The sequence below is a fragment of the Corvus hawaiiensis genome, chromosome 21, assembly GCF_020740725.1.
Source record: "Corvus hawaiiensis isolate bCorHaw1 chromosome 21, bCorHaw1.pri.cur, whole genome shotgun sequence".
NCBI lineage: Eukaryota > Metazoa > Chordata > Aves > Passeriformes > Corvidae > Corvus > Corvus hawaiiensis.
This window is the reverse complement of record NC_063233.1, coordinates 5,350,466-5,363,253: the sequence shown is the minus strand read 5'-3', so window position 1 is coordinate 5,363,253 and position 12,788 is coordinate 5,350,466. Positions and strand designations below refer to the sequence as shown.

Genomic DNA, 12,788 nt, shown 5'->3' with positions numbered 1-12,788 from the left:
TGGCCTCTGTTTTCAGTACTGGAGGTAGAAAGGGTTAAATGCTGCATGACAGCAAGGAGAGGGCAAACCCCACATTGCTCAATTTAGGAATGAGAAATCGATTTACCTCCAGCTCCATTCCCTCTGTGTGCCCTCAGCCCAGGCTTTCTGCCCTCTCTCCTCCCAGGGCACGCCAGCGCCTTGGACCTGAGAAGACAAGTGGGATCCAATTTGCCCAGCCAGCAACCTGCACCAGCAACTGGGCCACAGCTGGGGGGGCACCCCCTTGCTGGATGCATGCAAGATCCCTTAGATCCCACTTCACCTTGATGGCCAAGGCTGTGGCTCCATCAAGGACACAGCGGCCCTGTGGCTGTGCCATGGTGCTCTCACCTGCTGCAGCAGTGGGTGATTTTGCATGAGCATGGAGAGCTGGGGTGCAGGGTGAACTGGGGTGCAGGGTGAACTGGGGTGCAGGGTGCTCAGTCCCCAAGGAGAGGCGGTGGTGTGGGGGCTGAGGGTAGCTGTGTTAAGCCGGTGCCATTCTGCACAGCCCCATTCTTCTCTTGCAGGTCCTACAGAATCACCCCAGCCCTCAGAAGCGATGCTGCTACCAGGAGTTGCGTGAGTTCGAGCACACTCAGACACACTCCCCCATGCCCGCTCCTTGCACGCCTGCTCACACGTGCGCCAGCTCTCCCTCGTGTGCCGGCATCATGCCCCCATTGGGGGCAGTTTTGCCTCCGGCTGCCGGGGTTGCCGAGCGTGGCAGGGGCAATCCCACACCCACCCGCATTCCCAGCCCCGCCACCAGCCGGCACAGGCGGCCTCCCCACGCCGCGGCCCCTTGCACGCTCAGCGCCTTCGGGGCTGCGCGCACACGCGTGCGGATCTGCAGCACGCCAACTGTTGGGAAGGGGAAGGGAAAAAAAAAACCCCACCGACTCAGCCGAGAGAGGTGGGGGGGGAAAGAGAGAGAAAGAGAGAGAGAATGACAGACTGCAATCCCCCTTGAGTGCCTAGCCTCATGAATATTAATAAGGTGGTAATTAAAATGCAGGGACACAGCAGGACGGATGCAGGCACTGCCTTCGGAGCGCTGGGAACGGGGGGAGCGCGTCTTTCCAGGCAGGTTTTGATTCCGTTCTCTGATGAAAAGAAGAAAACGGAGCCTTCAACTTTAATCAGTTTAGAGTTTTTTTGACACGACATATCTTTAATTGCTGATATTTCTGCTCTTCTCAAACCCGGCTCCACCGACTCCAGTCTAAGCAGAGATAACGAACCACGCTGAAGTGCCGTGGATTCGTGCTGTATTTACGCCTCGACTTGTTTGCTACTTTCCTGGGGTTTCACCTCTCTGCCTGGGGTTGGAATGCACAGCCCTGCTGCCGCTCGCCTCTGCAGCCAGGTGTGAGGGTGGAAATACAGCCTGGCACCTCTGTCTAACACCACCTCCCAACTGGCCCCACTGCATCCTTAGGGAAAACTGCTTTTTTTTTTTTGGGTAGTAAATCTCTCTTCTTGGGGACATGGCTGTGTGGTGATCTTGGAGTTGGATGTGATGCCACCTGGTCTGGGTGGCGGGGTTGGAGGTTGGGGCATGGCTGGTGGCAAGGAGAAGGATGGGTAGGGTTGGGTTGGGTTGGGTTGGAAATCAAGTCTCCTGGAAGAGACTCTGTTCCCCTCTCCAGAGGAGGTTCTTTCAGCCTAAGAGTAGAGGTGGCTGTTGGGTTGCTGAGTTATTGTTCAGGAGGCTTAAAGGGACTCAAGGCTGGGTGAGGGTCCTGTGAAGGACGCACAGGGCAGGCTCCGAGGTCTGTGAGGAGGGAGAACCAAAGTGTTCGTCTTTCGTGGAGAAGGGAGTTACTGCAATGGGTCTGGTTCATTGATGGAGAGCCACGTTGCTGGAAAAATGAATGGAAAGTCTTGCTTGGTGCCCAAATGGAATGTCTTGGGTGTGGGAATTGGACCATGCCAACCCAGAACAAGGATTTAGTAGGCAATTTCTGGTAACACGGAAAAGAAAAGAAATACCCCATCCCAGTGCAAGTAATTGTTTTAGGTAAAGCCAGAATGTTTGGTTTAGCCTGAAAGGTTTTTGTTTTGTTCTGTTTTGTTTGGGGTTTGCCTAATTTACTTAGATTTCTTCTTTTACATTGAGATAATTTTTTAAATTGAAAAAAAATAGTTTTTTTTTTTTTTAATGAAGAAGTCAAGAAGATGCTTTTAGAAAATGCCCAAATACTACAGATCATCAGGTGACTGATAGGAGAAGGTGGTTTGACATCTTCAAAGCCATCTCCTCTGCCCAGCACCGGTATTTCTTTTTTTCACTCCAAACAATTTTTCAATTTCACCCTGAGTTTCAGGATGATTCAGCCTTTTTGAATCTTCCAGTTGTTTGTGAATTTTCTATTCCCTCAAAACCAAACAAAGAAAATCCCCTTCAGCTCCTAGAAAGTTGACAGTGACCCAGAGAGTAGAGCACAGTGCAAGTCCCCTCACTGCCTCCCAGCTGGTGCCTCCCTGCCAGGGTTGGAGCTGGCCATGCAAAGACAATGGGGACACTCCTGGATCATGGGTGGAGGATAAAGGTTTTGCCCCACCTTGGAAACACTGTGTTACCCAGAGAGTGACTCCGTGTTTTAGGGAGTTGCTGTGATGTGTTGGTTTACTCCTGCATCCTCCTGAGTCCAGAGGTCTGTCCCAGGAGGATGTCCTGGCCTCCAGGCTTAACTGTACTCCTGCACTGCCGGTTCTCCATCCCAAGCTTTGGAATTTTCTCTCCCCTAGGAGCATGTCCTTGTGCCCTACTTGTGGGAGAGATGGAAAAGGAGAGCTGCAACGTCTTGGACCCCTTGAGATTTTGTTGCCTGCTGTTGGAGCTGTTTGTGCAATAGGGTCTTTTCCATGGTGTCTTTCTGTAAGAATGTGGGATGACCTTATCTACCAGGGTGTTGGGTGTCCTGGGCTCTGCCCCATAGCAGGCTGACATCTCCCTGTTGTCCTGCCCCATAGCAAGGAAGCAGCTGAAGCAGAAGGAGATTTGGGCTTTACTGGGTTCAACAGCTGGATCTATCCCCTTTTTGCTGTTTTTCCTCATCTGAAGCAAATAATTGAAGGGAAGGCTGGTGAGCCTGGATGCAGGTAGGGGTTGGGAATTGAGCTGAACTCCTTGGCTGGAAGGGCAGGTCATTTTGCAGGAATGCCAGCTAAGTTGGCTTTCCTTAGCCATGCTGGAGCTATGAAACGTGAGGATGAGATGGAGACCCCGTCAGGGGTCATGGCACACATAGGAGACAGGCTGGTGAGGGACTAGGAGATGGGAGCTACAGGGAGGACAGCACCCGTGGAAGGGGCCACCTTGGGATCAGCTGGCCTCAGCTTGAGGGGCTGGTGGATAAACAAAGCTTTGGGTGTTTAGTAGGGGGGAAAATATTTTTCCTGTATTGTTTTTTTCTTCTCTGCTTCTCCTCCTTCATCCTCTCCTTTCTCCTTTCCTGCAGTGCTACAACAGCTGGTTTGAGGCAGGACAAGAGGAAAGTCTAGCCAGTGTCTGAGCTCCCCTTCGCCCCAAACCTCCCACTGCTGCCATCCAGTCTGCGCTGAAAAAACCTTGGGAAATATCAGGTGTGCCCTGCAGATGGGGTGAGGGGGCTGGGGCACTGTGGTGACAGGGACAGCCCCAGGTAGAACAGACAGCCCTGGGCAACAGCCTCGGGCAGCTTGGGAGGGCAAAAGCCTGTGGTGGATGGAGGGAGAAGATATCAATGTGCTGTTAACAGAGGATTTAGGTGGTGAAACACAAATGGGACCTGGTGACTTGTGTGGGGAGCAGAGGTTGGGCTTGGGCTCAGCTATGAGGAGCATGAGAGGGAGGGTACAGGATGGGCCCCAGGTACCAATTCCTGATGACACCCCTGCGGCAGTCCCAGTCACCCCCGAGTCACATCCTGCTTGTGCTGGCTCATGTCTCATCCTGCTGCCTGCAATTTCTCTATCCCTTTCACTCCTGCCAGCGTTTCCTGGCTGCTGAGGTTGCTGCAGGGCTTGTGGGGAAGGCAGGGCTGGAGGGAGCTCCCAAGGCACCAGGGAATTTGGAATGGGAGTGGTTTTACTCACCTAGGGATGGTCAGAGCCTGGTCCTGCTCCGGCTCCTGGCTGTGTCCTGCCATCACTTCTTTCACGCCCCGACTGCCGGCTCTGTGGGGCCACAGGGGCTCTGGCCGCACATCTCCTGGTGCAGAGTGAGGGCTCACAGGTCCCCCACACACCCATTCTGCTGCCTCCAGCTCCAGCTGGCAGCTAAGTTAGGAGTGAACTGGATGCTTATTTCCCTCCTGTCTCCTGCCCTGAGCCCTGCACCGAGCTATGGCTCTGCAGGGACGTTTGGGAGAGCAGAGCCGCGGCTGCAGATCGTGCTCCCGTGGGGCTGTTGGTGAGGACCCAGCCTGGCTCCACAGTCCCAGGCTGAGCCACACTTGGGTCCTGCAGAGAAAACAAGCACTGAACTCCATCCTACCCTATTTTACATCAGAACTGCCATTTAAGGGAGGATTTGGAGAGAAGACATCTTCTTATTTCAGATCCCTTTTGCAGTGCTGGACCTCGCTCTACAGAGCATCCCAGCAGCTAAAGGGTGATCCTGTGCTCGACGGGTCCCTGCCTTGTGCCCAGTGCCCTCTCCTTCTCCCCAGCCCCATCTCCAGAGGGGCTGTAATTCCAGCTCCATCTCCGGAGGGGCTGTACTTCCAGCTCTGCTGGCAGCAGGCTCCGGGAAGGGCAGTGTCCTCCTCCAGGACGGTTTGTGCCCTGGCCCTGGAGCAGCCAGGCTGAGCCAGCCAGCGCGGGGGGTGAGCAGCGGCCGAGCCGGTGCCTCGTGGCTCTGCTCAGCGCTGGGGTGCTGAGCTTAGGATTTCTGGCCTTGGAGTCCTTCTGCATTGGCCAGGAGATTTCAAGGGGAGTTTTTGGCCGAGCAGGGAGATGCTGCAATATACCAGCAAGCTGGAGCCTCGGAGAGGCAGGGGAGGGTCAGCTCTGTCACAGACCCTCTGGGATAACCTTGGTCAAGGCTTTGTGCTTTGCTTGTCCTGCTGTAAAGCAGCACCGTGTCTCCCACTCCTGTGCTGGGAAATCTGCTTGTGCTCAGAGCCTGGCTGGCAAGGAGGGAGAGTGGAGGGGGTCTGCGCAAACACTCGCGTTTTAGCACCCGGGTTTAGCCTCGGAGGAGCTTTCTCCCTGCGTGGTTTTTACCCAGGTGTGACCCTGCCTTTGCGCCGGCTTCCTACCCCCTGTGCTGAAGGAGAAGCTGAGTCCCGGCAGTCGGCAGAGGGCTGGCAGCTCCTGCCAGAGCTGCACTGCAGCAGGGCTGAGCCATGGATCCCTGAACCCGGGGGTCACTCCCTGCAGACCTCACAGCTGTGGGGCTGGAGCTGCTGGTCCCACTGTTACCCCTGAGCAGCATCATGTGGGATCGCAGCTGCCACCCTCACGCAGCGTGGAGGCCTGTGGTGGGCTGCAGGCAGGGATGTGGGTGCCTAGGGAGCACCTGTGGCTAGATGAGGGGCTCCCACAGGTCGAGCCACGGGGACCACGGCACTGGGGTTCTGCATTTTGCTTATAGGAAGTCAGGACACCCCCGATGGAGCCCACGAGGGTTATTGCACGCGTGTAGGTTTGGGGCTGGGACCACCACTCTCCATGGGGTGCTGGCACCGTGCATCCCTTGTCCTCCATCATCCTCTGGGCAGCATCCAAGGGAGCACGGCCGGGCAGGGACCCAGACCAGTGGTCCCGGGTGAGGGAGGGAGGTCTGGGCTCTCCACTCCTTCCCTCCAGGCCACGCAATGGTTAAATTCCTTTCCAGCTGAGCTGGCAAGCAGAGCCCAAGCATATTAGTCAGATCCCTGTAGGGGGTGGGGAGGAGGAAGGAGAGAGCAGCGAGGAGGGGCCGGAGCGAGCCGAGCCGAGCTATTCTCCGGGGCGCGAGTGCAGGGAGGCAGGCGCAGCAGGGCTGCTGCTTCCCAGAAACTTGATTATTTTTAACCCAGGAAGAAAAAAGGAAGGAAGCGGGGGGGGAGGGGGGGGTGGCGAGAAGGAGGAGGAGGAGGAGGGGGTAAATCTGGAGGAACTGGAAAACAGGCAGTTGGCATTTGCAGACATTTTTGGAGAGGGGAGGGATGAAGAGCGGGAAGGCGAGCGAGGGTCGTGGTGTGGCACAGGGGTGCCAGGGCTGCCCATTTGCCTCCCCGCACGGCCCTGGCGCCGTGCTCAGGACAGGACAGGACAGGACAGGATGCAGAGCCGTGCCAAGTCCAGCTGATGGTGTCCCTGCTGCGGCCAAAGAACTCAGGCTGCCCTGTGCCTTCGCCTCCGGCCTCTGCCGGCACATGGCGGTGCCCGGGGCCGTCCTGGGGAGCAGGATGCGGCCGGTTCCCCTCCCAGCCAGCCGCTCCCACACAGCACAGCACGTACACCGGCGGTTGTGGCTTCCCGGATCCCTCCTCTCCCTGCTGCTGGGAACTGTGGCCATTTCAGAGAGCTGGGGACATGCAGGGGACCCTGTGGGACCCTTACTCTGGACACGTTGGTGGCTTCATGGGCTGCTGGTGGGACCCCGCTCTCTCTGCAGGGCTGGGTCTTGTAGGGGTTCTGTGAGGAGCTGGGGCTCCCCAGATTGCTCTGCAAGGCTCAGGCTGCCGAGGGAGGGACACTGGAGGTGTCATGGAGGAGAAGGCAAGGTCTTTTTCCTCGCATTGCCTCCCTAGGCTTCAGTGGAAGTCTGGTATCAGAGACCTGCAGAAAGGCCTCGGTGGCAGCCCGGTGGCAGTTCCAGGGTGCATTTCATGGCTGTGTCTACTCCTGGGGCAGTACTTCTGAAGCCCTGCAGTTTCCAGGTCTTTGGGAGAACACGACCCCAAGCCCACAAGTCAGTCACAGGCCTGGGCTCCTCGTGGTCCAGCTCTGGGTCAGGATGGGCTGGCCAAAAGCTCCTTGTGAAGGTCAAACAAAGCCCGAGCTCACAAGGGGAAGACCTGCCCCTGCTCGTATCACATATTTGTTTCACTGCAGCATCCACACGTGTTGGAAGCTCAGTGTCCTCCACAGCTGGAGCACTACCAGCCCTGGCTGTGGTGCTTTGCTGGAGCTGGACACCCCATCCCTGAGATACAGAAGCCCATGAGGGAGCACAGCTTTGGGAGCGGAAGGCACTGCTGCTATGGGACGTGGGCAATGGGCAGAGCTGGCGCTCCCCTCTGTGACCTTTGCCCAGGGTACCTTGCACTGGGAGGTGGCATCATCTCCACAGACAAGCCATGGCCAGCCAAGGGAACAAGGGGACGAGTCTCTCCCCAGGCAAGTTTTGCCATCCTGGCCTTTTGTGGCACTTGTGCTGTCGTCTCCTCTGATCTGCCACAGTGGCCAGATCCTGAACGAGACTGATTTTATCCGCACAGCAACATCAGTGCCCTGTACCCATGGGAGAAAAAGTCCTTGATTTCGCAGACATGACCAGACCTGGCCAGAAAATGGATATTGTTCCTCAAAGGCAGAGAGGGACAAGGACAAACAGCTGAGTTGAGCCAATTTGGGGTCAGGCATTGCTCAAAGAGCATGCTGGCAGAGCATACTGACTGCTGGGGTTTGCTACAAAAATGCCTTCTGACAGAGGTGTCCCTGCACCAAGGGGCCTAAGTGGGGCTCACCAAGGGTATTTGCCATGGTTTAGACCCCAGGGCAAAGTCACCCCATCCCAGCTGAGCAAGCTGAAGTTGGAGAGCTTGCCTGTTGCCAGGCTGGATTGCTAGCGAGGAAATCATGTCCAACCTGCTGAGTATTCCCTGGCGCCTCCTTTCCAAGCATTAAAAGTGCTAATTAAACCAGAGCTGTGCTCCAGTATCTGGAGGGATCGGCTGCCTTTCCCAGCAGACGGGCCACGAGCCTCTGCAGGGACGGTCCCCGGTGCCATCCTGCAATGGAGAAGGTCGCTTGGCTGTGCTGCTCTGTGCTCCCAAATCTTGAAGATGGGTGGTGCAGCCCTGGAGCTGGGGACGCTTCCAAAGGAGCTCATCTGCAGGGCAGCCCCATAGACAGCTGAGTGGGATCATGACCGCCCCAAACCCATGGAAGTGATTGAGACAGGGCACTCAAATTCTCCTTCTCACCTCTTCTCCTCTGAGGTATTCGGAGCTGGCTGTCACCACAGAGCTGGGGGGGCACATGGCGGGTGTTTCCAGTGGGAGGCAGGAATTCCTGACTCACAGCCAGTTCTGGGTGTTAATTCCCTCCTGGGAGTCCCAGCCACATCCCAGACCTGCAGAGAGCACAAAAGCCCCTCACAGGGCAAAGGGCTCAAGAGGGGAAAGGGTAACTCCTCTCGTGGTGGGGAGGCAGGATAGAGGAGAGGACAGGAGGGATGATTTTTATTCCTGTGAATTTGCACAAGTGACCTCCCATGATTTCCTGAGACTCAAGGGAGCTGAGGAGCTGCAGGAGCAGCGTACATTGGGGTGCCTAGCTCTAGAATTCACATCCCCACTGCTTGGAGGAGGTGTGTGCATCCCCTGGACTCTGGGGTGAGGCCGAGGTGTCCATCTGACTGTCTGCTGTTGGCCTGGGGAGCAGCTCCACGGGTGCTCACGGCCGAATGCTGCCTGCTGGGGAACTGCCCCTCCACTGGGACACCCCAACCTCCCCAGGGGGCCCTTTCCCCCAGCCCTGCCCGCTGTGCCCTCAGCCCCATAACCTGGGCTGGCAGGGAGAGTTGAACCCAGCAGCTGCACCCCAAAACCAGCCAAAGACCCAGGGCCGAGTCAGGAATTGCTTGCCCCCGTGGCCTCCTCCACAGCCACTGCTCTGGGGGCACCTGGGGCTGGGGCTTGCGGGGGGCGCGGGCGATGGAGGACCCTCCGAAGAGCCCCTTGTGCTGGAGGGAGCCCAGCTCACCACCGGCAGGGTATTTTTTTTCTCCCTCGCTCTTTGTTAAGCTCCCTTTCAGCTGAAATGGCAATGCCTGGGTGTTCTGAGCTGACAATAATTGCTGCAGTCTAGACACTGTCTGGTATGAGGCACGGGGAATCAAAGAGGCCCCTTCTCTCACTGCGACTTTCACACATGCTCCCTCGCTCCGGCTCCTTCCTTCTCCCTCTCCCATGTTCCCTTGGTCTTTGCCTTCTTTTTTTTCCCCCCTTGTTCCCCTCTATCTGCCTCTCGCCGAGATGGAGGAGAAGCGTCAGCATCTTCCCCCCCACGCTCTCCCTCTCTGCCGTCTGTTCCTCTCTCCCGCTCCCCCTCTCCCTCGCTCCTTCTCTCATCTGTCTCCTCTCTCCTTCCTCCACTCTTACCTTTATGCTATTCCCTTCCTCCCAAAGTTAGCAGAGAAGCAGGAGCGGGGGGCTGGCAGTGCTGGGGGTTTAACTCTTTCCTCACCCTCTCATAGGTTCTCCTCCCCATCCCAGCCCCTTGCTGGGGTCCAGGGTGTCCTGGCTGTTTTGGGGTGCTGGGATCCTCTCTGGGGCTGTGGCGTCGGTCCTGCAAGGGGTTGAGGAGGTGCTGTCAGGGCTGGTCTGGGCAAAGGGGGCTGGACCTGGATCCAAGGGGATCACCTTTGCTCTCTTCTTGCCTTCCCCACACCACAGGTGTCTCTGGCCGCAAGGGAGCCCGTCCATGGGGACACAGGTTGTTCCTTCAAGTGCTCTAGTGAGCCAAAAAGGTTTTTTTCCACCCACTGCAGACCTCAGCAGAGCTCGCTGTGCTGCTGGAAGGGGAGATTGATCCCAGCTCACACATGGCTCGCAGTAATGCTCCTGCTTCAGGCTGAGCTCAGCTGCCCCAGCGCTGCCCCACGCCTGCTGTGGGCTCCGGCCGGGCCAGGTCCCTCTGGCATTTCCATGGGATTCCATGTGGTCAGTTCCAGTCATGCTCAGGAATTAGGCTTTTCTGCTATAATGTATTAACAGATCGTTTCCAGCTCAACCCTGGACTTCTATTAGCCTCTGATCCCTGTGCAAAAGACCCGTTTTCTAGAAAGCCCAACAAACCCTCTCAACTTTTAGTTCATGTGAGATCTTACTTCAGAGAATGGACCATAACTGGGGAAACTGAGGCAAGAGACAGTGAGCACATTGGGTCAGTCTGCTGAGGTCAAGTCTGCCAAGGGGCCACACAATCACCTTCTTTGGGACCCAAATTTGTCCATCCATGGACACGAGTGAGCAGCTCTCCTGCGACCTCCAGCATCTCACCTCCAGCCGTGCTGCTGCTTACCACGGAAAAGTCACATTAGGAAAGTATGTGATGTATTTTTAACTGTCTATAATGCAATTTAACAGCTGGAAGGGAGGAAGAACGCCAGCCCCATGCAATCCGCCAGCTCTCTGCTGTCCACAAGCGAGGGCTCTGTGGACTCAAGGGTTTTTGGTATGGTTGGGGACCTTGTTTGGGAAAAGGGCAGGAAACAACCTCATCCTCGAGATGGGCTCTGACTCATGAAAGGCAGCGAGTGCAGGATGGAGGTGAGAGCACTCAGCAGCTCCCAGTGTGACACGCTTGTCCCCAAAAGCCACCTTGCTGAGTGCTGTGGCCAGATTTGATTCCCCAAAGAGCTCAGTCTCTTGGCCGTGCTTTGGCATTGGGATTCTTCACATGCTCTGGCAACAGGGCCTGCAGTGGAGGTTTCTGGGATCCCCTCTGCCCTGGAGGCATTTATCACAGGATACTTTTCCCCTGCCATTCACAGTCCCAGGCTCCTGCCATGCTCCCAGGGCTGGATTTGCTGTGGAGGTGGGTGCTGCCAGGCTGCACCATCCCCCTCCTCCCCCAGGATGGGAGGTGTGCGTGCCCCCCATGCTGCTCTCCCAGCCAGTCCCCAACACCTCCTTCTCTGTGGGGAGGGAGCCCAGCAGGGCTGTGGTGTGAGCAGGATGCTGTGCCCAGGGGTCTGATGCATCACCTCCTTCCTTCCTTCCTTCCCTGCCTGCATCCCACAGGAGCCTCTGTCTCCAGTGCACCGAGATCCTGCCAGTGAGGGGTAGAAAGGCCTATATTTGTGTTCCTCCATGCCAGCCAGGTAGAAGTGCTCCTGCGCTGTCAGTAATGGGTCTCTAATGGGGCTGAGCCCTAATGGGGATCCTCTGTGGTGTGTGGCTTACCACAGTAGGGCTTATCTGGGGTGTTTGGGTTGGTTTGCTGCCTCCAAGCAGCTGAGTTTGTTGCCGTCACTGGTGTTACTCCCCTCTGCTTCTCCTTGGAGGACTTCTCCCTGCAGTGGTCCCCAATACTTAGAGGAAGACAGTGAGACCCATCTTCAGCCCTACCCCAGGGGACACCCCCAGGGCAAGGCCCCTGTGTGGTGCTGATTTTCCCCAGGGCAGCTCTTGGGGGCTGGAAGCTGCTGGCAGCTGGTTCCTCTATTCAGGCCTTTGCACACATACTGAAAAAATGAGCCCTGGGACGGCCCAGTGGGGAGGGGGCTCAGTGAGGGGGGCTCTGGTGAGCACTGGGAGGATGTAGGACCCAGGGATGCTCAGAGCTGCTGCTGTTTGCTCCCCTTTATGTGGGAGCTGTTGTGAACTCAGATGAAGCCTCCTCGGGCTGGGGCAGCATCACTGGGCTTAGGAAGGGCTGAGAGAGGGAGAGCAAGCAGAAACACAGGCACAGGGAAGGAAACGAATGGCTGAAGGTCATCCCCAGGCCAGTGGCAGAACCAGGAATAAATTCCAGGTGTGCTGAACTGGTGCTTGGGTTGTATTCGTGCATGCGGTTGCATTAACACTGCTGTCCCTGAGCGGGGGCCAGTACTAGAAATAGTTTCGCAGAGCCACTGGTGCTCTCCAGGCCACAGTGCAGGCTGCGGGGTTGGGAGAAGGAGAAGTCTGCATGTTTGGGGTCCCTTTTCCCCCTGGAGTGTCTTCCAAGCCTCGGTCTGTGGATGGGGAATGCTGTTGGATGCCGGCTGATAAGGCAAAGTGGTTAAAAACACTGCCTTTATTTGGAAGCTTATCTCCAAATCCTAATGAAAACACAGAGGGAAGCCGGGGACAGCGGAGGGGGAGGACTCACACCCCAGCGTGGTGGGGACCCAGCTGGGCCATGCTGAGCAGGGGCACCAGTTTGGGGATTTAAAAGCTTTGGGGCAAAACCCAAGGAGCCAGAGCTTGACCATGGGTCCCACACCCAAGGAGAGGGTGCCTGCAGGGGCAGCTGCAGCCCTGCTCCGAGTGCCCCGAATCTGGGATTCCTCCAGAGTTGTTTTTTTTAATTAGGGGCTCAATGAGGAAGAAAAAGCTTGAAACCAAGGAAACAAGGGAGACAGAAAGGAAAATGTCGGCTCCTGCAAGACAGAGTGAGCTGGCTCTAGCACCCTGGGGTGAGGGTGGGTGCTGCCCCTGCTGCCCTGACCCCTCCTCTGTGGCTGTGGGGCAGAAAGGTGACCAGGTTGAGATGCAATGAAGAAATGAGAAGGTGAAAGGAAGTCTTGTGCAGGGAGGGATGAAGGGCTTTGCCCTGGAGGGTGCTGAGCTGCTCAGGAGAAGTTGTTTTGGTGCAAGAGGGACGATGGAGGAGGTGCAGAGTTTTTTAGGGTATGCTGTAGAGCAGACAGCAGCTATGGTGGGCTCAGCAATCTGAGCTGGACTTTCCAGACACCAAAATAATATTCCCAGACCAAAAGTTATAGGGTAGAAGGGCTGGGAAAGCTGGGGATAAGACATGTGCGTGTGTGTGTGGATGTAGCCGTGGCTGTGCCAAGCCCCGTAAATCACAGCAGTGCGGACTGAGCCTCCAGCGGAGGAAATTCTTCCTTGCCA

At 56.7% G+C, this 12,788-nt stretch overlaps 1 long non-coding RNA gene across 8 annotated transcripts in view; it reads left to right on the top strand.

Moving 5' to 3' along the window:
- LOC125336705 overlaps positions 1–12,788 on the top strand; it is an 84,946-nt gene that overhangs the window by 63,925 nt on the left and 8,233 nt on the right. For 7 of the 8 annotated variants that reach the window (XR_007207826.1, XR_007207825.1, XR_007207828.1 and 4 more), the window contains 2 exons: positions 552–603; positions 2,776–3,612. This is a non-coding gene — a long non-coding RNA (uncharacterized LOC125336705). The remainder of the gene's footprint in view (positions 1–551; positions 604–2,775; positions 3,613–12,788) is intronic. The other variant, XR_007207827.1, reaches the window with a different exon arrangement.